This window comes from Marmota monax, unplaced genomic scaffold (genome assembly GCF_021218885.2).
Source record: "Marmota monax isolate L192 unplaced genomic scaffold, Marmota_monax_Labrador192_F-V1.1 WCK01_AAM20220418_F8-fsc00077, whole genome shotgun sequence".
In the NCBI taxonomy this organism is placed as follows: domain Eukaryota; kingdom Metazoa; phylum Chordata; class Mammalia; order Rodentia; family Sciuridae; genus Marmota; species Marmota monax.
In genome coordinates this window covers 377,133-402,990 of record NW_026694610.1, presented here as the reverse complement: position 1 = coordinate 402,990, position 25,858 = coordinate 377,133, and the positions used below count along the sequence as shown (strand labels likewise).

The window sequence follows — 25,858 nt, the reverse complement described above, 5'->3', positions numbered from 1 at the left end:
CATACACTGAACTGAAGTGGTTTTCTTCTTGGGTCTCCCAAATCTTCCTGTGAGTGGACAGAAATAGCTCTCAGCTTCTCTTTGCCTTTTCTTGCTGTTGGATCATCACAACCCACAACTTGCAAAACTTCTCTGAACTGCTGTCTCACTGACTCCACTTTTCTCCTTGCCCCATGCAACCTGTATCTCATCACCCACTGGCTAGATCTGATTTATTGCTTACCTTGTTGTTGTAATCGATGTTACTTCTCACATTATACTAACATTTAGCAGTTTTCACAGTTTTCTAAGTCAAACCATTCTTGGCTTCCTGACATTGGTAGATACGGCAAGTAATCTCTCATTATTCATCTTTCTTTCTACCTTTTGGTAAAATTTCCCCCCAGGTTTACCTGAGCCCACCTACATATTAATAGCTTGGCTTCTGTTATTCTATTTTCTATTTCTATAACAAAATGTCTGAGGCTGGATAATTTATAAAGAGGTTGACTCAGCTCACAATCATGGAGGGTACAAGTCCGAGACTGGGCTTCCCCATCTGTCCAGCCTCTGGTGAAAGCCTTCTGACTACATCACAATATAGCAGATGGCATCATGGTGGAAGGTCATGCAGAAGGGAAAGAGCAGCTACATGGCAAAATACGAAGCAAAAGAAATTCAGGGAACAAACTTGGTCTTTTTATAACAACCACCCTTCCAAGAACTACCCAAGGTTCCCGGAGAACTACATCCAACTCTTCCAAGGGTCATAGCCCCGTGACCTAATTTAATTACCTTGCACTTGGCTCCACCTAGTAAAGGTTCCACCAACTCCCAATACAGCCTGGGGCCTGTTTCCCGCTCTGCAATCGTTGGTGGATGCACTCAAACCACATCCAAACCCTAGCAGCTTCTCCTGCAGCCAGAAATGACCACACGACTAGGTTTGGACCCAAGACTCTCACTTACCCACACCTCTCACCTGGCTGGAGAAAGGAGATGACTGGCTGGAGCAATCCTGAAGCCGCATGCTGAGTGTGTTGGAGCTGCTCTACCTATGCAGGCCAGTCACCTGGAGACTATGAAAACAGGAGAGAGGCAGATTTAGATTTGGGGTAAGTTATAGTGTTTTGTTTTAAACTTGAAGAAGATTAGTATATGCCATCTCAAAATATGCCAATTTTATAAGAATTTTTTTTTTAAGTCCTGGAGACCAAACCCAGGGCTTGTACCTGCTAAGCAAAAGGATTATGTTGAACTGAAGGCAAATAAAAATCCATAGATGCAGGAAGCGTTCTCTGACTCCCTTTATCTGCTTAAAAGCAAGGCATAAATTTCCCTTTGTAAATGTGTCCCGTGTCCTTCCACAGGAAGAGGAGATCCACTCTTATCACCAGACATAGAGAGTTGGCACCGGCATGAATCTACACAAATAAACCTTATAAAAATAACTCTCATCTTCCATAAGCTTCCCCCATTTATCTCCTAGTCACTTACCATTATTTATCATTCCTGAAAGTCCAAACTTTACTTTGTTAAAATGATGTATAAACTCCCGAGTCTAACCATTTATTTGAGTTTCACTTCTTTTCTGTGAACTCCTGCATATGTAAATTCTAATTTAAATGTGCTTGCCTTTTCTCCCATTGATCTTTCTCAAGTTTAATTCATGGGTCTCTAAATATTGAAGCTAAGGAGGCAGAGGGAAAGTTCTTCCTCCTCAACAGACTTAAATAATACAATGGTCCTGGGATTCTCTTTGGTAAGAATGTCTGTGTGGTTCAGCTGCCACACACCACCCAGGTCCAGTGTCCACCACAGTGTCCACTTCATTCTTCTGGCATGACATCCACAATTTGTCCTCTGGCTATTACAGTGTCCCTTGACTAGAACTTCTAAAGATGTTTCTCATCTCTGTCTTGTGACATTTGGAGACTTTAAGGCAAGAATGTCTAGAACTTGGAGGACTCTCCAGGAGTCTGATTCCTTAGAAACAATGTATATCTTCTCCATGATCTTCCAACTTTGGAGTCTGCAACAAATCCAGTAATGCTGCTTAGCTTTTCTGTGGCTCAGTTATGAGAACTGGGAAAGTAACTGTACATGTCTTCACAAGTTGCTATCACAATAAATAGTTGTAAGTGAATTTACAATACAGGTTTATAGTATTATAATGATACCGTTAAATAAATATCCCACTTTTGCAATTTTTAGGACAAAATATAACCATGTGACCCAGTCCTTGGGCCTCTCCCTGGATCTTGGAAAAATCTGTGTCATTAGCTTAACAGTAAATCCACCTCTGCCTACCTGACAGAGTCCTTAGGAGATGACAACATACACTCAGGATCACTAGCACTTAAAGTGCCTTTGAGCTTCTGACACACAGATATGTGTCATCTTCCAGACACGGGACTCTGAGGTTGGTCAAAGGAGCAAGGGCTACATTTGGGCTTTTATGCTTCCCCCTTGCTGGGTGCCTGAGGCATCAGGAAACTCAGGGCTGCTCCACATCTGTGTGGTTGGTACATGCCATTATTTATCATTCCTGAAAGCCCAAACTTTACTTGGTTAAAAATGATATATAAATTCCTGAGTCTAACCATTTCTTTGAGTTTCACTTCTTTTCTGCATACTCCTGCCAACAGGGTGGAGGTGAGTGGAAACCAGACTCAAGTCTAATTTTCTTGTCAAGTGTGTGTCTCAGCATGCAGCTACATATATGCAAGAACAGGACTTCCAATGGAATCTCTATGCCAAGCCCTGCACCCACTTTTGGCTGATGTGCAGGGGGTCTTTGGAGTTGGTGGGGGGTTGGTCCTGTACTTGACACCAGTGCATACAGCAGCTCTGGCTCCTGGCATACAATAAGCACTTTGTAAATACAAATGTTCCTTTTGCCCACCTCCACCATTATTTCCTATCTATGTACACTTCTTTTTTTTTAAGAGAGAGAATTTTTTTTACTATTTATTTTTTAGTTTTTGGTGGACACACATCTTTATTTTTATGTGGTGCTGAAGAATGAACCCAGCACCCCGCGCATGCCAGGCGAGCGTGTTACCGCTTGAGCCACATCCCCAGCCCTGTGTACACTTCTTACTTGCTCAATCTGGTATAACTAGAGGCCACTTGGAAAGTTAATTTGCATACTTTCAAGGATGCTATTGGAAACCTAATTGCCATACCCAGTGTGTCCCCTGTGTTTAACAGGGAAGAGGGTATGTGGGGTTGGTTCACATAAGATACCATGTGTGAGGATTCCACTAGTTCTTCAGCTGTCTGCATTGGTACAGAGTGATGAAGATCCCTTGATTGGCCAACCCAGACAAACTCCCGAGCCTTCTCTTCACTTCATCTTTGTACTCCCTTGTAAAGTCATTTTAGCAAAATAACTTGCTACGTTAGTTTAGCAAAATGTCCTGCCCTTGATGTCTGATCATCCTGGATCTCTGATCAGCTTTCTCATCCTACACCATCCCCAAAGTGGTCTGATCACCTAGACCTGTGTTCAGCAAGAATCTGGTCAGGTCCCTTTCTCCATAATCCTCCTTGTCACCCATGTTGCCTCTTGGTAGGTTTTCCATCCACTGACCCTCACCCTGAATCTTGGCTATAAATTTCCACTTTCCCATGTTGTCTGTATTTGGAGTTGACCCCAGTCTCTCTCCCCTACTGTAAAACACATGGCCCTGGTCCCTTTACCTATCTCAAGGGTCGTGAACAAAACCTTTACCATGCCTTAGCAAATATTTATTTAAATAATGGATGGGAAGGAATTTGGGATTGCACCACCTTAAGAACGTACATTTTAGGCAAAGTCTGTGCCTGGCCTGTCTCAGACCCTGGAGGTGGAAGTGGGTGGCCCTCTAATGTCAGGTTTGTAGCAAATTCCTTAAGTGGCTTATTTTCTAAAAAGCAGCCACTAGAGGGCTCTTTAGAGTTCGTGGTGTGTGTGTGTGTGTGTGTGTGTGTGTGTGTCTGTCTGTCTGTCTGTCTCTTTCTCTCTCTCTTCCTCTACCCTCTCCAACTTGCCCTTCTATAAGCCCAGAGTATTCCTGAGCTACTTTACCTCTTCCTAGGCCAGATGAGTAAGCACTGTTATGTTCTGCAGACAAGGTATGCAGCTGGACAGCAGAAACCACCCCTCCCCACTCCCACATTAGCTCTGCTTAGTGGGTTGCCTCAGGGCAAAGGATGCACACTTTCTCCATCAAAGTAGATACACCTGGAAATTGATAATACAAAGGCTGATTAATTTATACTTCCACCAACAGCATTTGAAAATTGACTGTTGACCCACACCCTCATCAGCTTTTGACATGATCAATTTTGTAAACTTTTCCAGCATGATGAATTAAAAATACAACTTAAACCCATTTTTCTGTTTTTAATTAGCTGGTTATATTTTGTCAGTTCACATTCTGTTGATATTCTTTGCCCTGTATGGACCTTTCAAAATGATATTTTTTAATCCATGAAGTTTTTCTCTGCAAAGGAAACAAGGTTTCTGGGTAACCCGTTTCCCACCAGAATATCCAGCCACCTTGGCTTGGTCCTCAATTCTCTTCCAAACAAAATGTGCTTGCTTCTTGTGAGGAGAATGTCCATGTGTTTTGTGACAGCTCAGGGTTTTCATAGTTCTGTGGCTGAACCTGAAGATATGTTAGTTCTGTCTGTTTTCAATTAAAACCTCCTGAATGGGCAGACCTGGTTTGCTAATTTGCTTTGTTCAGCAAAACATACACTGTTCAATAAGTCTTGCCACTGACAAGGACATATTTTGAACTTAGCTTCTCTTTCCCAAGGAATAAATTTCATACGTTATTCTGACCACAGCTAATGTGTAAAACAGGGAGTCTGGCTAAGGGTTATGTTCTGCAGAAAAATAAGCACTAAAACCATGAGCTTGCCCTCCACTGATTAAAAAAGCTTACTAGCATAACTTCAGATTCATAGTCTGTAGCAACTTTTATCTTCCACTTAAGGAATTTTAAGTGTCAGCTGTGGTTTCAGATGAGCTGAGGATTTCACTTTTAAAAAACTTGTTTTTCAGGTTAAGCATAATTATTTTCAAAGAAATATGTGATTACTTATGAAAATTTAGCAATTTCTTATCAAATATAAAAAATGGCTTATTACCTTACCCTTTAGAGATAACCTAAATAACATATTTTGTCTCCTTCTAATCTATTTTCATAAGCATTTGTACACATGTATGATAGTTCTTTTTCCAAAAATTAACATCATAACATCCTATATCTTGCACTTATCTCTGGCATTTTCCTATCATTAAATTGCTCTACTTAAAAATTTTTAATGACTAAATGATGTTCCATCATAAAGGTATGTCATAACTTATTAGCAGTGTTTCTGTATGCCTGGACAATGCCTTAACTCATGCTGCCTGCTGTTTCCCCTTCTTAAGCACATAGGAAGCTCACTTTTCCCAGCCTGCCTAGCAGCTCAGTCAAGGTCATGTGACTGGGTTTTAGCCAATGGAACATGAGTAATGGTGACGGATCATCAGGCCATGACCCCAGAGAGAAACAAACCTCTGTCCTGCCCAGTGGTGCCTCCAGTTAATCCACCTCCTGCAAGTTGTTTCCAATCTTCCATTATTGTAAGTAAAGGCAAGATTTTGGTACTTTCCAGTTATAATAAATCAGAAGTGTTTGGACAACATTTTCCTATGTCAAATAAACAAAAGTGATATTTACTATTTTCTTCTTATACCACTTTGTTGTTTTCTACCAAGAGCTCTTCTTTGAGAAGAAAAGAAGAAAATGGAGGAGAAGAGAAAGCAGTAGCACTAAGATAACTGTCTGTGGAATGGCCTCTGATATTTCCAGCAATAGGTTGACTTGCAACAAGGGTTCTCTCTTCCACATGGCAGCATCTGTGGCCCTCCTTTGGGTGGAGGGCTCTCTTTCTTCCCACTCTGTGAATTTAATTTCCTAAACTGTGTTAAGGATCAGCATTGTCAGACAACTGCATCTGCATCCAGGCTGTGGCACATATCTGTCTGTCACATGAAGCTTACTTGTTGATATCTCAGCCCATTCACCCAATTGTTTAAATCAGACTCTGTTTGCTAATCATCCTTTTTTAAATTATAATTTTAAATAAATAATACATTTATAATAAAAGAGGTTGTCACTTAGTCACCCAAGGACTTCTCTAGAAGAAATTAAGTTTGTTTCTTCTATGCCCTTGGAGAGATGTTTTAATCTTTTCTACCCTCTTTTTTTTTTTTTCTTCAAAATGGTACCATGTATGAACTGCCAAACTTCTGTATGCTGCCTATAAAATTTAGTGCAAAATTATCAGGCAGCATTCAATATCTGTCATTATATCTGGCTCCAAACCTTCCTTATGAAGAATGTTCTATTTCCTTTCAACAGGCACCTCTTCATCTATTCTATCAGGCTTGAGAACTGCCTCTCCAGTAACCTCTGTATTTTCTTTCATGCAGATCTCTCTCCTAGCCTACAACACCTGCTTTTCTACCTAGTAACTAACTGGTCCTGCCTGGCTCCTATCTTCAATATAGCATGCACGCTCTTGAACTAGGAAGTACCACCTTCCTTCAGGCTCTGACAAGATTTTGCTGTGTGCATCATGAATCTCCCTTCAGTTCCTCTGCAGCTCAGAAACCCACTCAGAGGTTAATCACACCAGTACTTTTCCCAGAGACACGCAGAGTTGGATGGTACTGACCAAGGGTTGGCTGTGTCCAGCAAGGCATTCTAGCAAAGGAGATTCCTGTTCCCTTGAGAGAAATCAGCCCCTTGCCCACCCCACCCCCTGAAATACCATCAGGAGTCCTTTTTGAGGTATATCCTCTTGCTGAGTTTATATAACTTTTAGCTACCTCTATTATCTCTTTAATGTGCTTACTTTTTTCTTTCCCACAGCTCTTAACCCTACCCCTACAGCCAGAAGCCACCCCTCCTCTGAACTCCTATAAAGCCTATTGCCTGTGCTCCTCATGTGGCACTTACCATACATGCCTTTTACTGTCACCATTGACAGCTGGACGGTAAACTCCTTCAGGAGGGAGACCAAGGTTCAAGTTTTCCCTCAATTTCCCCGAGGACCTGGCCTATTGCCTTATATATAAGGGTTCATAATATTTATTAACAATAAATCAGTCAAACCATCCAAACTCAAAAATAAATGAGGCCACCTCTCTAGCAGGACATTCTTAGATTCCAAAATTATTGTTTTACAAGGTAAATATGCCCATGTTAAAAGCCAATCTGCACAGAGAGGTCTTAAATGAAAAGTTAAAATCCCTCTCTCCTTATTCTTAGCTACTCCACAAGAATAACCCTGGTTACCAATTTCTCCTCATCTACTCAGGATAGATATCTCATAAAGAAAGATGAGAAGGATATGCTATATATGCAGTTCTAATTCTTACTTTTTTTCATTAAATTGTTTTCAGTTTTTTGCTATTACCACATTTCTTCTAATGAGCCTCTATGGACAGCAAGTGTGTTATAATTTTGCAAGTATGAATATTATGAAGCCTAAATTCCCAGCTAGGTGAAGTATCAATATCCCTCACCTTTCTTTTTAAAAACAAAGCAGTTTTCAGAAGAAAATGCCTAGCATTTCTTTTTCAAAACATTTGCATCTTCAAGTATCCTATTCCAATAATTTAGGAAGACAAATACTTATTGCTTTTGCTACAAGAGCTAAGAAAATTGATCTCATAATGTTCCTTTCTTTCCTGGGTGTGCCATCTTTTTCTCCCTTAGCTCAGTTGTTTCACATTGAATGGAATCAACATTTCTCCCTCGTCTGGTCCCATCGTAGTTCCCTGGGGAGTATGGAAGTTACCTACTATTCCAAAGTGACTAAGCATCATGTAACAATATTTTAGGATAGACAAAACAATTGCTGTTGAGTTAGAACTCGATAACAGAGGCTACGCTTAGGAAGCTGATAAGACTGACTAGTATGAGTGACTTTTCATTTCAGTCTAAATGGAGCTAATTTAAGCATCAATGGAATCAGGAAGATAGATATGTAGCTTACAGTAACTCCCTCAAATGAATCTTGTGTTTAGCATTGGAATAAAGTTCAGAGGAAATTCAAGTTTAACCACTCCTTTTTACTGTTAACAATTTCTTCCCTTGTAGTATAGTGTTATTAAAGCCTGTAAGCAGTCTTCATTCTAAAGTGATATTTACTCTTAATAGCTTAGCCTTACATAACTTCAACAGGTTTTTTGTTTTTATTAATTTCTAGAGTAAGGTATAAGGCAATCTTTCAAAACAGTGGGTTGTGTCCTGCTATAATTTGGATCTTAAATGTTCCCCTCGGATCTGTGTAGTGAAAGTTTAAATCCCAGAGTGTCACATATTGGAAAGTGGTGGAACTTCCATGAGACAGGACCTGGTGGGATATCTTTGGGTCATTGGACTGTGTCTTTGGAGGACATAGTGAGTGGGACCGTAGCCTCTTCCTGTCTTTTTCTTTTGCTTCCTAGTCATGATGTGAGCAGGTTTTCAGACACATATTCCTGCCATGTTATGGCTTCGCCAAGGCCCCCAAAACAATCACATCAACCAGCCAAGGAGCAGAATCTCCAAAACAAAGCTGAGAGCCAAAGTAAATCTTTTCTCTTTATAAGTTAATTATCTCAAGTTATTATTATAATAACACTTAACACATGTCCAAAAGAATGTTCTGTTGGAGAGGAATCTAACCTAGCAGAGGAAAGAGTTCATACTATTTCCTCCTGATAACATATTTACTTAGTAGATCTGATGTAGGCAGTGCCACTTCCAATCATAGCTTCTAAACTTACCTTCCTGCCTATAACAATATAAAAAGCTAGAGAAATATTTGAAGAAGAAAAAGATTTAAAGTGACCTGCATCAGGAAGTCTGGAGGGGAGTCAGCACTTGGCATGCAGTGAGCTGCCCACGTTTTTATAACCCTTTATCTGACACTAGCCGGAGTTTGTACAGGGGTAGTTAAAATTGTTAGAAAATACACAGCATTTCTGGCTTAAAAAAAGCAGAGGTCAGAGTTTGGGGCAACCACAGACTCTGGAATGTGAGGGGGAATCACAGAAAGGAGAGAGCTAGTGAGGAAGAAGTTGAATTCTGTGTTTAAAGTCTATACCAATTACTGGCAAATGTCTGAACCATGCTCATGCGAGCCAATTCAAAGTAGTTCTGTTGAGGCTAGAAATCTGAACTCAGATTTCAGCTGCTACTTACTGTAAGCAATATCAAGTTTGCAGTTTGACTCTAACCACACCAACTATCCACTTAAAAAGAACATCAGTGTCCTTTCAGGAATAGAACAGAATCAGCAGGATGTGATGACACCTGGCTCTTATAATCCCAGTCACTTGGGAACCTGAGGCAGGAGGATCACAAGTTCAAGCTGGCCTTAGAAACTTAGCAAGACTCTGTCTCATAAAAATAAATAAATAAAATGGCTGAATATGAAGCTCAGTGGGAAAATACCCCTGGGTTCAATCCAAGTACTCCCTCCCCAAATATAAGAAAACAGAAAGGAACAGAACAGAAAGAATCCACAGTCTTCATTGTATTATATTTATCCTGTCCAGGTTGCACTGCAAAATTTCTTGAAAATCCAAAGGCAGATAAATAAATAACCGGGAAAATGTAATCCATCACATTATCTCTCATAAGAAAAGCAATCAATGGAGACTAACCCCCAAATGATCTAAATACTGGAATAACAAAGCACTGCTTTTAATAGCTATTCTCAATGTTTTAAAGGAAACCTTTCCCATAATGATTGAAAAAAGAGGGACTATCAGTAGAGAAATAAACAATATATTTTTAAAAAACTGAATCTCTAGAACCAAAATACACTACCTATGACACAAAATTCAGTACATGTTTTTAATTACAAAACGAAAATGACGGGAAGAATCAGTAAACTTTCATCATTTTATAGAAATTATCTAATCCTGAAGAGCATAGAGAAATGATGGAACACAACAAAGTTTCAAGGACACTGAGGACATTGGAACATAGACTGGCTGAAATTTTCTCAAAATTGGTAAAAAGACATAAATTTACGGATTTAAGAAGATCAGCAAATGTCAGTATAATTAATAGTAATATATTGAAATCTCTAAGCATAACACTGATAAACTATGGACAAACAAAGGTAAAGAGAAAGTACTGAAAGGTATCAGAGAAAACATGACAAATTTTATGAACAGGGAAAGTAGATTCAAATCATGGCTAACTTCTCTTCAGAACCAATGGAAGCCAGAAAACAACATCTTTATATACTTGAAATAAAAACAACCAAACAAACAAACTGTCAACTTAGAATTTTATATCCAGCAAATATATAACTCAGAGATGAAATAAAATAAAAACACTTTAAGTTAAAGAAAATTAAGAGTACGTGTCTGCTATAGACCTTCACTACACAGAAGCTAAGGTAAATTCTTGAAGCTTAGGTAAAGGACACCAGAGTAAAACTAGGATCTTTGGGAAGAATTAAAAAACATTGGGGAAGATAAATATGTGGATTAAAAATATGAGTTTTTCTCTTAATTTCTTTAATTTGTGGGTTTTATCCTGTCTATTGGTGTAACACATTTTACAACTGGGATGGATGTGTGGTTTAAATGGACATATTAGGTAAAAAGATATAGTAATATATCAAGTAAAAAGTAAAAATTAAAAATGTATACACTGTAATCCACAGAGGAAACACTAAAACATTGTGCAAAGAGAAATAACACAAATTAAAATGGAATTCTAAAAAAAATATTCAAAATAATCCAAAGAAGGAAAAATAGAAAAAACCAAACCAGAAAGAACAGAAAAAGGAAATATAGAGTAAAATCATAGGCTAGGCACAAGTATATCAATTGCCTTAAATGTAAGTGTACTAAACACACCTTATCAAATTAAATTAGAGATTATCAGAATGGGTTTTCTTTTCAGCCCCAACTATACTCTGAAACATATGCAACTTATAAATACAGTTATAAACCTTTTTTGGATCAACTTTAAGCAAACAGTTTTCCGAAGTCTCCAAGGTTCCCGTCTAATTCTTCCCAAAGCACTTCCTCCGTCCTTTAAAGGATGTTCCATCCTTTAGCATCAACTGCTGCACTCAAATTTATTAAGTCCCATAACCAGAGGCCCAGCGAATAAGAGCAGCTATCTAAACAAAAGCACATTCAACATTTTCCTAAAATCCCATGGGGGAAAAAAGATGCAAAGGGTTCTCCTCATTGTCTGGTTTCTGATTTCTATAACAAGATGTGAGCCCCATTACAACATCCAGGAAAGGATGGAACACGCAAAAGCAATTCGCCAACTTTTAAAACAATATCCACTTCTGAGGAGACAAACCATGCAGGAAACAAAGTAGTTTTGATCACTCCATCTGGATTTCGATTAGTCCCGTGTTTACGATAGATATGCTTTAACATTTTACTGTATTGATAAGTGAGCGCTTTGTCTTGCAGGAAAAAATAATCCACTTCAGAACTTTGAAATGATGTTATTCCTCAATTAAATTCACTTTATAAATGCTGAAAGAAAAAGCAAGAAAGTTCCAGGTGGCCCTCTTACACTCACCATTTTGCCTTGTCATTGCTGAGTTTCTGTTTTCGATGTATAGAAGTGATAAGTGACTCTTAACTTTAAGTTTTATGATATATTTCAGATTAGAAAATTTGTGGAAGACCTATTTAGTTTTTCACCATAGAAGGACACATTTGCAAAAATAGAATCTTTGTTTCCATTAAGTTTTATTAATATGATATCAAGATTACCACCAATCATCATCACAGAAGCAGCCTTTAAGGATTTAAAGTAAAAATGTGATGTAATAAGCCAGATAAATAGGGAATTCTTAAAGTGGTGTGCAGTGGTATAGCCTTAATACCAGGGCCAGCCTCAGAAATTTAGCAAGATCCTGTCTCAAAATAAAAATGAAAGTGGTAGAGAGGTGGCCTCTGGGATTGTAACTCAGGAATACATCACCCCTGGATTAAGCATACATAAACACACACACACACACACACACACTGATAAAATTCTTATAGATTAGGGCGATTTTCAACAATCATTCATTGCTTAGTTGATAAAGTCATTTTCTTCACAAAACTCCCAATTTCTTCAAATCATCAGTTTGGTAACTAAATACTGCCTAATATGTAATTATAGATATTTGCAGTCATTAAACAAATAGAATAATTTGTATTTCATAATTTAGATAGCTGATTTCATATGATGTGCATATCTTTATGTTGCATATAAGAGATATATAATAAATGATGTTTTTGACAGTTATGAAGCTAATTTTCCTCTGACAAATTGGTTGAGGATTCCACTCATGACTCCCCTACAATAGCTATACATATGAAATTTTCTTAGCCAATCCCCAAAAAACAAATGCTGAATGTTTTCTTGATATAAGGAGGCTGATTCATAGTGGGATAGGGAGGGGGAGCATGGGAGAAATAGATGAACTCTAGATAGGGCAGATGGGTGGGAGGGGGGGCAGGGGGTAATTAATGATGGTGGAATATGATGATCATTATTATCCAAAGTACATGTATGAAGACACAGATTGGTGTGAATATACTACGTATACAACCCTCTGGTTGTATACATAGTATATGTATATGTATATACATAGTATATGAAAAATTATGCTCTATATATGTAATAAGAATTGTAATGCATTCCGCTGTTATATATAAAAAATAAATAAAAGAAAAATAAAAGAAAAAAGTAAATGATGAGGGAGAGTGGATGAAGAATCATTCTCAGGGTTTTGGATTTGAATAAATCCCAGGTTTGGGACTCCACTGTCCATCAACTACATATTTAAGGTTGGACCATTCACTTAATATAAGAGAATCAAGTGAAGAAAACTGAGGAATGGACATACTGAATTTGAAGTACAAATAAATTTTTTGAAACTGGGATGAAATAATTGCAATGAAAAGGACAATTTGAGGGCCATTAAAGTACAATGATCATTGAAACCATGGATATGGATGGGATCATTCAGGAGACTGAAATCACAGAAGAATGTTGAGGAGGGGACCCCAGGACACATTAACCTCTTAAGGGCAAGGAGAACAAGAAGTCCTAAGTGATAGGAAAGAAAGTCAGGGACATGGTGAGTGAAGAGAGTTTTGCTATTGAAATCAAAAGGCAAAGAGAATGTCAGGGAGAAGGGCAAATTATGCAGAATATGTGACTTTGCAACATCTTATTAATGCTATTCAAGGATGGGTATTTCAACTCCTAGCTAAGCCATTGGAATTTTTCATTTCATCTGTTTTCGGAAAAACTTTTAAATTTAACCTTTGGAACATAACCTATGTATCAGTTTCCTAGGGTAGTTGTAACAAACTACCACAAATTTGGTGGCTTAAAACAGCCATTTTCTCACAGTTCTGGAGGCCAGAAGTCTGAAATCAGCGTTGTCAGGACTGGTTCCCTCTTAGAGGGTCAGAAGAAGACTCTGTTCTACCTTTATCCCAGCTTCTGTTGGTTGTGTAATCTTTGCCACTCCTTGGATTCAGGCAGAATAACTCCAGTCTGTGTTTCCACTATTACATGGTGTGCACGCGGGGTGTCTATGTCCAAATTTCCCTCTTCTTATAAACACAGCAGTCACTGGACTTACCCAGTATGAACTCATCTTAGTTTAATTAAATCTGTAAAAATACTATTTCCAAATAAGGTCATGTTCTGAGGTTTGGAGGGATATGAATTTGGGGAGGACACTACTCAACTCCATACACCCACCCTAGGAATAAGATCACAAATATACAGGTGATATAGCAAGAGAACTCTAGAACAAAGGGAAACGTAAGAAATTGGAAGAGTACAAAAATGGATAAATTTTATGTGAGGATCAAATTTTTACAGTCTAGTCTCAATTGTAAGAGAAGCCCAAAATTTAAGAGTCATTTTGTAGAAATTCCATATATTTAATATTTTGTTAACATTTTATTAGCCATAAGAAACACCTATGTCACTGTTTATTTAAAAAAAAAAAAAAAAAAAAAGGTCAGCACATCATTCTTTCTTTCTTCTCTCTCTGTCTGTTTTGCCCCTCATTGAAATAACAGAATCAGAAAGCCTTCCTAGTCCTTAAGGACCTAAGGACCTGTGTTGACAGAATTTCCATAGCCAGGCAGGTGGCTAAACTAATGGACTCTCAAGCTCTTTAAGTAATGAAAGGTGTGGCCAGGGACCATACATTGACTAAGCAAAAGTTACCTTTTCTTCATTATCATCAAATATTTATTATGCACCATGGTCTGTGGTATCATTAAGTATTAAATATATTAGAGTCTAAAAACCTCCTTTCCTAGGATGACATCAGGGAGGAGAAAAAAAATGGGCACAAACATTAAAAGTAAATTTTGTAATAATTTATGATTCTGAGGTTCCTTTGAACCATACTGTCAATTCAAGAAGTGATTCTAAGACATGATTCAGGGTTAGCCCTTCTTGATCACACTTTTCTCTCCAACTTCTTTCCACATGTGACACTTTTTCAGGGTCTCCAAATCTGAACCAAATCAGATTTAGTTCAGATTTAGTTCTGAGCTGACCAAGAGCAAAGTCCCCTGAGAGAAAGCCTGCAGAGCCATCAGGCAGAGGAAGAGCAAGACTTCCCTTCTGAGGCTGCCACAGAAGAGACAGGCTGTTGTTAAGGATGGTTTTCCTACCAGTTCTGAAGGTCGATTGGCTTTCATTTGTTCTCTCATGTAACAATAAAGAATCAGTCTAATAGGTCTTTCAAAGGCCTGGACGGTAAAGATTGGGTGGTATTTTTAAAAAGGAAAAGTAAGCTACCCTATGGTGGCACCCGGGCGCTTTCAGAAATCAAACTTGGGGCCAGAGCAGCAGAAGAAACTGTCAGGGAGTTTCTGGACAGGCCCTAGTCGCGGAGCAATGCGGATCCTAGAAACACGTTCCCACACGTTCATGTTGCTCCGAACTCCAGAGGGAAGCGAGATCCCTAGTTTGGACAGAGAACTTGTCTTTTCGAGGAAGATTTTCTGGCGGGGAGCCCAGAACTTGGGTCTCCGGCTTGGGATAACTAGTGGCCCATGGGCGCACTCTGGCCCCAGACCCCACCAGTCCCGGGTTCTCGGCGGGAGGAGCGCGCGCGTGGGGCTGGAAGCCTCGGCGGCGGAGTTTTCGGTTTCCCCTTTTCCTTCTCAAGCCTCTCCCACTTCCTTTTCCCACCGGTCCCCTCCCGCCCGCTCAGTCCCGGTCCGGGGGGACGCGCCTCCCGCAGGGTCCCGTCCGCCTTCCCCCGGGACCAGAAGGAGGCGAATTCCTGCGGGTCCCAGGAGTGCCAAGAGTGAGGCGCAAGACGGGAAATTGCAAAAGTCCTCGCCCCTCTGCCCTCCCCCGCGCCTTTCCCGTAACTCCCGCCCCTCGGCACTCGCCCCGCAGCTGATTCATAGACCGGGTGCGGGGGTGTCCCAGCACGTCCGTCCCGCGTCCACTCCGGCGTCCGCACTGGCGCCCCCGGCGCCTCTGAGGACTCGGCCCGGCTCGCGGAGCCCGTTGCCCGCGGGGTGAGTACCCCCCATCCTCCCACTCAGCTCCGCTCCGCGCCCCCACGTAGAGCTCAGCTCCCGGGCCGCGCGCCCCGCCTCCCTCCGTGACTTGTTCGAAGGGCGAACCCCGCGCGGTGCTGGGAAGAATCCCACATCTCTGTAGCCTTTCCCGCTGGACGTGCTACTGCGCGGTCTCCTGGCTCTGTGCTCCGCGCTGCCGGCTTGAGCTTCAACCTTTGCGCTGATGGTGCTTCAAGGGGTCTGAGTCTCTGGTGCGTCTACCGGGCAGGTAACACTAAAAAAAGACGGTGTCCTCAGTGCAGATTGCCAGGTCACCACATTTCCCAGCCTGGTTTTGAGTTCACCTCCCATCGCCTCTTTCAAAAGTGATAGGGAAATGTTTGAGTTAAAATTCCCTTTTGCCTCTCTTCTAACATAACTTGTGGAGTTAATTTCTGTCTCCAGCTCCTCCTGACCTTACCTCCCACCTGACAGTGCCCTATCTCTGGGAATCCGTGTCTCTCACTAGGTCTCTGTTGAGACAGACAAGTGGGAAGCAGGGCGGTCACTCACTCACGCACAGGTAGAGAAAGGAAATCCCAGGGACTGAGGTGGTGGCAGGGGCAGGCAGTAATTTACCTCTTCTCCAGCCACGTTAATGGAAGCAGTACCTTTTTTATAGACTAGGAACCTTAGGTGTAGGATCAGTAACTTGTGAGGGTGCTGATATCAGAACCCAGGTCTCAGAAGCCAGAGCTCTTCACCAACACAGTGTTTCTCTTCTTGATAGTTCTCCTGCCATTCATCCACCCACCCCACCATCCATCCATCCATCCATCCATCCATCCATCCATCCATCCATCCATCCATCCATTCTCCTGTTGCATGGCATGCACAATACTAGAAACTGCCGAGAACTGCCACTTGGTACCCGACCTGCCTTGAATAACTTGTGGAAAACTTTGAGAACAAGCTTATTACCGATTCAGGAGGACTAAAGGTGAGCGTAGACTTAGGCAGGGGAAAGATGGACTTGAATGTGATAACTAATTTGAACTAGGAGGAACTCTGGTGGAGAAAAGTACTCCCCACTCTAAACTGACTTTGGAACTTGAGTCAAGTTACTTTTCACCTACTGGTTTTAGTTTCTTTGTTGGCTAAATAAATAATGGTTCATTCTGTAGACCAGGTATTATTTTAAATATGCGTTTTACATGTGTTTGCTCATTTAAACTTCACCAGTAAATAAATAAGGTATTAATATTATTATCCTCATTTTATCAATGAGGAAAATGAAAACCAGAGAGGTTGCGTAACTGGATTATGACCACACAACTAGCAGGTGACAGTGTCAGGATTGGCTTTGGAGTTTTCTCAAAACCACTATGCTGTCCCTCAAACTCTAGAAGTTTTTGGAGTGGGCCTGAGGTGTTTGGTTTTTTGTTTGTTTGTTTGTTTTTGTTTTTGTTTAGTATCCTGCTTTGTCTCTGGTCTGTACTACTTTAAAGTATATTCCAAGACACTGAAGGTTGAAATCCTCAAACAGTGGCCAGGAATTCCCAAACTGAGCTGTGTCTGAGAATCATTCCTGAAAATTTTCAATCACTGCTACTTATTCAGAATCTTCAGGGGATGCACAGTTTGAATATCTCTGGCAGTATTTCAGTACTGCTAGAATGCCTCCAGGGGCAGAAAGCTTACCACCTAGCATTTCATTGTTGGACAGGGCTTATTCTCAGTAGCCATTTGTCTCCTTGGGACTACAACCTGGCCCCTGTTCTGCCTCCTGTTGTCTGAGCTTTTTAGGTGAAAAGCAGCTTTGAGACAACAGAGCTGGTGCTGGGTGTCCAGCAGGGACTTGAGCCTCTGGGAGAGAATGCTTGAGCTCTGGGTCACCTTTCCTCGTCACTTGCCTTTATCTGGATAGAAACATCTACAGCAGAATACAGAGGGGGCAGGTCTCTGTAACCCTTTGTCCTGAGAAAGGAACCAAGTCAGGAAAACTATTGTGGTTTTCAAAGAGGAACCAGTGATATTGTATTTGACAAGAGGAAGGAGCATGTTTTCCTTGTGGGAACTGGGTTGGGGCGGGTGTTGGCTCTAGTAGAAAGACTCCTGGTGAATTTCATCTCGATCACTTACAATAACAGGGAGCCTTGGCCTCCTTTCCCTGGGAGAGGAAGTCTTTCTTAGTTTTAAAATAATATGTGAAATTGAAAAAAAATAGGGTATTGCAAGAGAAAGCCTCTCTAAGGAAGGCAAGCTTCCTCAGAGCTACAGAAGGAGAGTTTCTTTTCCAAGGGTTTTGTCCTTGGCTTCACCTCTTCCACCCCTCCTCATTTTCGTTCTACTGGTTTCTCAGCATCTGCTCTAGATTATATTTGGTTTGTATGTTTGTAAAGTAACACAAGGATGACAATACATTCTCAAACAATGTGGAAGTATATGCAATGATGGCTAGGCATATCATCATCATCATCATCATCATCATCATCTAGGGATACCTGGCTCCACTTGGAAGAGCAGAGGTTAAGTTTGTCAGTCTAAGATCTTTTTCCTTTCTAAAGACTTGCAGAATGTGGATAAATACACACACTTTTTAGTTTGTTTAAGCATGCAAATTTACTATTCTTAGTGTACGGCTTCCTTTTTCACTTTCCAACTCTTAATAGAGCTTTACAAATCTATGTATTATCTCTTTGGTTAATGGCTCCATGTACTTCAAAGAAGAAATACTATATAATTTACCCATCCCCTTTATCAATGCACATATGTGTTCTTTAAAATAATTCAGCATTATTGACTGCTTTAGGGAAGATTGTGCATCTGTCTTTGGGCTCTAGTGTTAGTACTTTATGGACTAGAATCCCAGGAGAGCTTTAATTAATTAATTAATTAATGTTCTTTTTAGATATACATGACCCTAGAGTGTATTTTGACATACATACAAATGCAATTAGAGTATAATGTATTCTAATTAGGACCCCATTCTTGTAGTTGTACATGATGTGGAATTAGACTGGTCACGAGAGCTTTTCTTGAGCCCATATTTCTACTTGGCAAACACAATCCTTCAAATTGCGCCTCCTCCTGTTGTACTAATTTAAACTCAGCACATGATAATCTGTTACCCCTCATCCCTTCTAACACCAGCTGTTATCTTTTCTTTTTTATTTTTAAATCTGGTAAGAGAATGGAATCCAATACAGTACTTAATTTGCATTTTGCTAATTATTACTATGATTTAATTATCTGTATATATTTATGGATCACTTATGAACTATAAATTAACTGTTCATGTCCTTTGACAGTTTCTATTGAGTTGGGTTTTCCTCATCCCTATTTATTGCCCAAACTCTGTACCTATCTGTTTATTAACTGCGTCTCTTGTAGATGCAAATATTTTTTGTAGCATAATGATCTCTTTTATCATTTTTTTACTATGGCCAACTACATATAATATTTAACATCTTAACAATTTTAAGGATATAGTTCAGTGCTGTTAAATATATTCACATTGTTGTTCACCATCCCACCATCTATCTCTAGAACACTTTTTAGCTAGCATAACTGAAATTCTGAACCCACTAAATAGTAACTCACCATTTCTCTCTTTCCCTAACCCTTGGCAAACTCCACTCTACTTTTATATAAATGAAATAGTTATTCATCCTTTCATGATTACTTCACTTAATATCATGTCCTCCAACTTCATGTCCGTAGCAAGTGCCAGAATTTTTTTTTCATTTTTAAGGCTGATTTCTATTCCATCATATGTATCTTTCACATTTTGCTTATTAATTAAAACTATTTTTGTCTTTAACTATCTTTGTTGCACAGAAATTTTAAACACAGCAATCTCTTGATTTATGTGCTTTGTCTCGATTAGGAAAGTCTTTTTCACTTAAAAATTAAATTATCTTATTTTCTTGTAATATCTTTACTTTTTAGTTTTTACATTAGAATCTTTAAAACATCAGATTTTTTAAATAAAATTAAAGGTAAGAATGTAATTTATTTTTTCTTTAAGGTTTAGACAGTCAATCCAACACCATTTTCTTTAATAGTCCATCTTTTAACTCATTTGAAATTAGATTGTATTATAAAATAAATTCCTGTGTATACAATGATCTGTTTCAGGACTCTATTCTGTTTCTCATATCAATATCACCCTGCTAATACTAGAGCTTTAATAATGTTTTTATGTCTAATAGTATAAATTTCACACAATCTTTAAGTGGTTCTCATACATGTTCTTTGTTATATAAACTTTATAGCTAGTTTGTCAAGTTTAATAAATTTCTCGTGGACTTCCTTGGAATTTTGTTGAGTTCATAATCATTAGCAATCTTTTCTTCCTTATTGCTCATTTTAGTATAACTCTAGGCATTGAGGAAGCGATGCCTTACAGTAAAGGGTTGGGCTTTGGTAAACGACTCACCTGGCTTCAAGTTCTGTCTTCACAGTAGATCAACTGTGTCAACATGGACAAGTTACTGTTCACCTGTTTTACCCTTGATTTCCTCATTTATGTATGGGGATAATAAAAGAATCTCTTCCATGGGACAGTTGTGAAGATTCAACAAATAATGCCTATAAGTAGCTTAGGGAAGTACCAGCTGGAGAATTAATCTCTGCTACAGGCTAGCTGTGATCATTTATTTTTTTTTATTTTTATATCCTTTTATTTATTTTTATATCATTCTCTGTCATTTTTGGAGAATTGTTGAGAGTAGGAACTAGCCAATTATTTATTGTTAGTATCCTAGGAGAAAAAATATGTAATAAATCTCCAATGTAGTAGTGCTTCTCAAATTTCAGTGTACACATAAATCACTCGGAGACCTTGCATGAATGAAAAATTTTTTTGTTCAATAAGTCTGAAATGTGGCCTGGGAGGTTGCATTCTCACAAGCTACCAGATGATATCAAAGCTACTTGTCCTTTGTCCACAATTTGTGTGTATAGTCTTTTACTACCATTTAAAATTATGCTGCTGGTGACAGTATTTCCTATTTGTAACACATGTGATTACTAGGACTTAGAAATTGCTTTCTCTAAATACCCTGTGCTAAAGAGCTAAGTTATACTTGTTTTCCTTTCTTCTTTGTCTTTTTCTCCCTCCTTTCCTTCTTTCAGTCCTTTTAAAAATAATAGCATTTAATGAAAGCACTAAATTACAATACCTAGTTCTATTCTTAGATATGAAATAATTAAGACATTTGACTATCTTTTTAAATATTTTCTTTCGTTGTTAATCTAGTTGTCAAGCCTTTATCTTTATTTATTTATTTATGTGCGGTGCTGAGACTCAAACCCAGGGCCTCACACATGCTAGGCAAGTGCGCTACCACTGAGCCACAACCCCAGCCCCTGACTATCTTGATTATTTGAAAATGTCGATTAAGATGAAAAAAGTCATATAACATATATCCAATCTGATTATAAAACCTAAAGTCATGGAAAGAAAAGCCACAATTGCAAGTGGTTTTGCAAACAGAAAAAGTTAAGTAAGTTGTACAGAACACTTGGAAAAATGTAAACCAGAAAGAGTACTTGGCAAACACAGAATGAAGTTCCACTATTTGTATGGGCACCAACTTTCTGAGAAGTAAATCAACAGAAACTGCTTGTGAGTAAACTTTTCCACTATTGTTGTCTTGGTCACCTCTCTTTACTTCCAATCTTCCTATTACTTTCATAGGAAAGTATTTCACACACACACACACACACACACACACACACACCAATTTAAAGAATGCTTTGTGTTACAGAATCACATAATTTGAAAGAGTTATTTGTAATTTCCCTCATCCTGCCAGACTGCCCTTTCCTATCTCAGCTCTATGTTTATAACTATGAGTAAATGTGTATGTGTTTGGGGGCCCATTGGGATCCCTCAGGTAGAGGACAGCAAGATAGAAATAGGTACACAGAGATGTATTGAGGGAAGCACTTGCGAGGGAGGGAGGGAGGGAGGGAGAGAGGGAGGAAAAGGATGCAGGTATGGGCAGAGGGAGCCTCCAGACCAGTGTGGGTCTGAGACCTGGGAAAGTGGCCCAGGAGATGGAAGGTGGGAAGGAGTTGCTTCCGGCTGTGGTATAGTTCTAGGAGAGTTGTGGCCAAGCAAGGCGCAGAGCCTGAACAGAGTTGCCCATTGAAGGATCTGAGTCTTGTGATCCCTGGCTGGGAGCAGCATAAGGGTGTGAGTGTGTGGAGGGTGGCTATCAGCTGTGCCCTTGTGAGTCCACACTCCAGCGAGGAGGTTCTTCTGGAGCCAGCTCTGAGGCCAGCTGCATAGTTGCTACACTTCGATTCCAGAGATGTTCCTGTGCACACACTATTCTGCAAATTGCCTTTTTACTTTATTTTGGGACATTCTTCCATGCCCACATGGATTTAGTTCATTCTTTTCAAAAATTGCATCATTTTCCTTTGTAGAAAAGTGCCATTATTATATTTTCCTTTTCCAGTTCCTTTTGAGAGACTTTTGCACTGTTTTTATTTTTTTCTCTTAAATATACACAAAGTTTTGGTGTTATCAGTGACTTCATGATAGCTATACATATATACACATATGTATCTATACTATCTGTAGGACAAAATTCCAGTGACAGAATTATTTCTGAATCAGAAGGAAATGCACACTAAAATTTTCATAAATATGTTCATATAGACCTCTATAAAGTTGTCCTCTTTGTTCACTAATGAATGAACATGCTTATTTCTCAAAACTCTTGCCAACGAGAGGCATTAATATTTTTTAGCTTAGCCAGATGGATACTACATAGACATTCATATTCGTACAGACTCACAATTGCTGTTTTAACTTTCATTTCTTTCTTAGTGATCTTGCCTTGTTTTTCACTGTTCTTTTGGATATTGTATTTTCTTCTTTTCATCAAATACATAATCATGTATTTTACAGAGTTGTTCCCCCCGCTTTTTTTTTTTACTTATCTTAAGAGCTCTTTGTATATTAGGGATAGTAGCTCTTTTCTAAATATAGAGAAGTTATCATTTCCAGTTATAGCACTGAAATTTTTAAATGTTTATGTAATCAGCATAGTGCTCTTTATCTTTATGCTTCTGAGTTTCATGTCATGTCTGCCAGATTATAAAAGTGTTCATCCAAGTTTTATTCTAGTACCTTTAATGTTTTTATTTCTTGCATGTATATCTTTATCTGGAATTTAACTTGCTGAAGAGAGTGAAGCAACAGCAATACTGGTTTAAATTGACATTAACTGGATATTGAACGTGGAGGGTCTCTTAATGTTATCTAATCCTCATGCCCATACTATGAAGTAGGTTCTTTTATTCTCATTTACAGAAAATAAAATTTAAATCCTAGAGAAGTTAAATAACATGGATTCAGGAATACATATATTAAGTGCCAGAGTTTTTTGACCCTAGTTTTTGACCCTAGTTAGCATGACCCATGTACTTAACTATTACACCTTCATTTCTTCCATAAATGTCCACGTTATTGTTCCCATGTCATTTGGGAGAATAATATATCTTTCTCAAATTATTTGAAATATCACCTTTAGCATATACTAAATTCCTACATATTTGTTTCATCAAGACTGCTCCTTAGATTTGGATTTTCTGTTTCTTTATTCGGCTTCAGTCACCACTTAGAGGCTCAGCTTTAAACCTAGCTGATGTCACAAATTCCAGAAATCTTTAACTCAACATTGTTTTAAAAGAAATCATTTGTGGGGGCTGGGGTTATGGCTCAGTTGTAGAGCACTTGCTTCACATGTGTGAGGCACTGGGTTCAATTCTCAGCACTACATATAAATAATGAATAAAATAAAGTCCATCAACAACTAAAAAATGTTTTTTAAAAAAATCAGTTGTGTATGAGGTAACTCAATCCCATAAATCAGGATATACTTTATAAACCTGGTAGAAACATTTAGCATTTATCCACTGGATGGGTTCAAGGTGGAGAGGGGAGAAGCACTTGAACTCTGTGGGTAGAAGTCCGGTGGTGGAACTTGGAAGAGGAAGGAATTGGAGTGAAACTTTGTAGCTAATCAAACCTGTTGTAATGATGGAGGCCACTTCAAAGGGATTCCGTGGTACAAATGTAGTGCTATTTAAAAATAAATGAAGGTAACTGAATGTGAGAATGATAGGGAACCGCCAAGATGTGGCAAGCAGCTCTTTGTACAGAGCTCTTGTTATTGATTCCAAGAAAAATTGGAAAAATTCTTAATATGATTTTGGTTTTTAACAATTTGTTGAGGTTTTTTCCATGGCCTACAATATGATCTCCCCTGGAGAGTGTTCAGTGTGCCGTGGAGCAAAGAGAACTCTTTCACATGTGCACACACCCAGGCACGTGCCCTCCATGAACAGTTTCTTTTTTAAAATAGCATTTGCATGTGACGTCATCAGGTCACCCAGCCAGTTTTGAAGAATTTGGCAACACACCCAAGTTCTTGGGAAGCAACTGACTGTTAATCACACTGCACCACATGGGGATTATTTGTGATGGGGCAATGCCCCGGGATTAAATGTCTCAGTTGTGGCAGAACAAGAAGTGCTGGTGAGGAAGGGCAGACTCACACTCTCTTTAAAAGTTTTAGTCACTTGGAGAATTTACACCGAAGGACATTCATGGGCATCTTCCCTGAGAACGAGATTTGGCAAAGAGACAAGATTTGAGTAGGAAGTTCTACAAAAAAGAATAGGCTGCATTTCTTATCTTTCCTTCCTGTTTTGCCTCCCTGACCCCAGAAAAGGAATGTCGGTGAAATACTATGAATTAAGCAATATTTGGCAAGAGGAGAAGTGGAGAGGCCTGAAAAGCAATCTGTTTTCATGACAATAGGGTTGAAACCATGCAAGAGAGAAGATGAGAAAATGGAAATCAATTTGCATTCATTTTCTAGCTATTTCCTGGTTGGCACCTGTGTTCTGAGACTGACAGATGGTGGGGCAGAAGATCCAGGCCTGTCCACCACTGGCTCATCATCTTTTGGGGAACGATGGAGAGCTGAGAAACAGAGAGAGACAAAGATTTAGGGAAGGGACCAAGTAGCACCACTGAGGCAGGAAATAGTTTGGACTTATTTCTGAAATCTGCTGCTTCTCACTTCCCTGACTTGGAAACTGGAAGTGGTGGTGCTCTCACTGATAGTTGCAGAAGGAGCAAGCCTAATGGATGGATGAGAGGGCTGGGTGGCCTTTTCTGTGTTAGCCGCAGGGCTGTGGAGGAAAACCAGCCGGAGTTTGGTGTGCCCTGAGCAGCAATGAGAACAGGAGACGGTGGACAGCAGCCAGCGGCATCTGGCAGCCCCACAGGTTGGTACTTGCCCACCAGCCCATTCAAACACACAGCCCTCATCCTTAAAAAAAAAAAAAAAAAAAAAAAAAAAAAAAAACAACAACAAACAAAAAACAATTATGATTGTTTTAATTTTTGCAGTGCTGAGGATAGAACCCAAGGCCTCACATGTGCTGGGCAGGAGCTCTACCATTGAGTCACAGCCCCAGCCATAAACCCTCATCCTTGAGTGTGCAGAAAAGCCTGGCTTAAGCCTAGATATTTTATTTTGATGGGCATGGTGTGTGGGTAGGTGTGCGCGCCCACGAGTGCATGGTTTAGTGTGAGTTGTGGAGAGGCCCAGAGTATTGGTTTGAACTTTTTTTCTCTGTTTATCCCATCTTGATAATCTAGTCTTGTGGCTTTAAAAACAATACTTACGCCCCAAGGGTACCTGAATTATACCCTGGCCAGGAACTCTTCAGGGTATATATCAGACTGGCTACTGATATATGCTGTCTTCCCTTGGCGATAAGAAAATCATGTCATAAATTGAGTTCTCACTGTAGACCACCCAGCCTGTTCCTCCCACAGCCTTTTGCCTCTACACCAATGGTGATTCCTTTCTTCAAGGGCTCGGGCTGAAATACTTAGAGCCATTCATGGTGTCTCATTGCTCGCCACCTCATGTCTTGTCAGCTCTGTCCTTGAACCTCTTCCAAATCCCACAACCCCCACTGACCCCACCCAGCCCAGGCTCTCCCGTTCTCACCTGGACTCTATCTGTGACCACCCAGCTTCTCTTCTTCCTTCCACTCTTGCCCCTTCTCTCTCCTCTTTTCAGGATTTTCTTCTGTGTCAGCCCAGGTTACACTTCTGCAGAAAATCCTGCAGTGGTTCCCTTGTTCCTGAGTTAAAGCCCAAGGTGTGCCCATGCTGAGCCTGCCCCCTCTCCTCTCTACTTGCCCTAGCCACGCTGACTCTGAGCTGTTCTTTGAATCTGTCACGCACTGTCCCACCTTGGGGTCTCT

The 25,858-nt window shown here is 39.7% G+C and overlaps 1 protein-coding gene across 2 annotated transcripts in view; it reads left to right on the top strand.

The window, feature by feature from the left end:
* Positions 1 to 15,264: 15,264 nt before the first annotated feature.
* Positions 15,265 to 25,858, top strand: part of Osmr (oncostatin M receptor) — a 63,574-nt gene continuing 52,980 nt past the window's right edge. Inside the window, exon 1 of one of the 2 annotated variants that reach the window (XM_046422230.2) lies at positions 15,265 to 15,565. The gene's annotated coding sequence lies outside the window, so the exon portion shown is untranslated. The remainder of the gene's footprint in view (positions 15,566 to 25,858) is intronic. The other variant, XM_046422231.2, reaches the window with a different exon arrangement.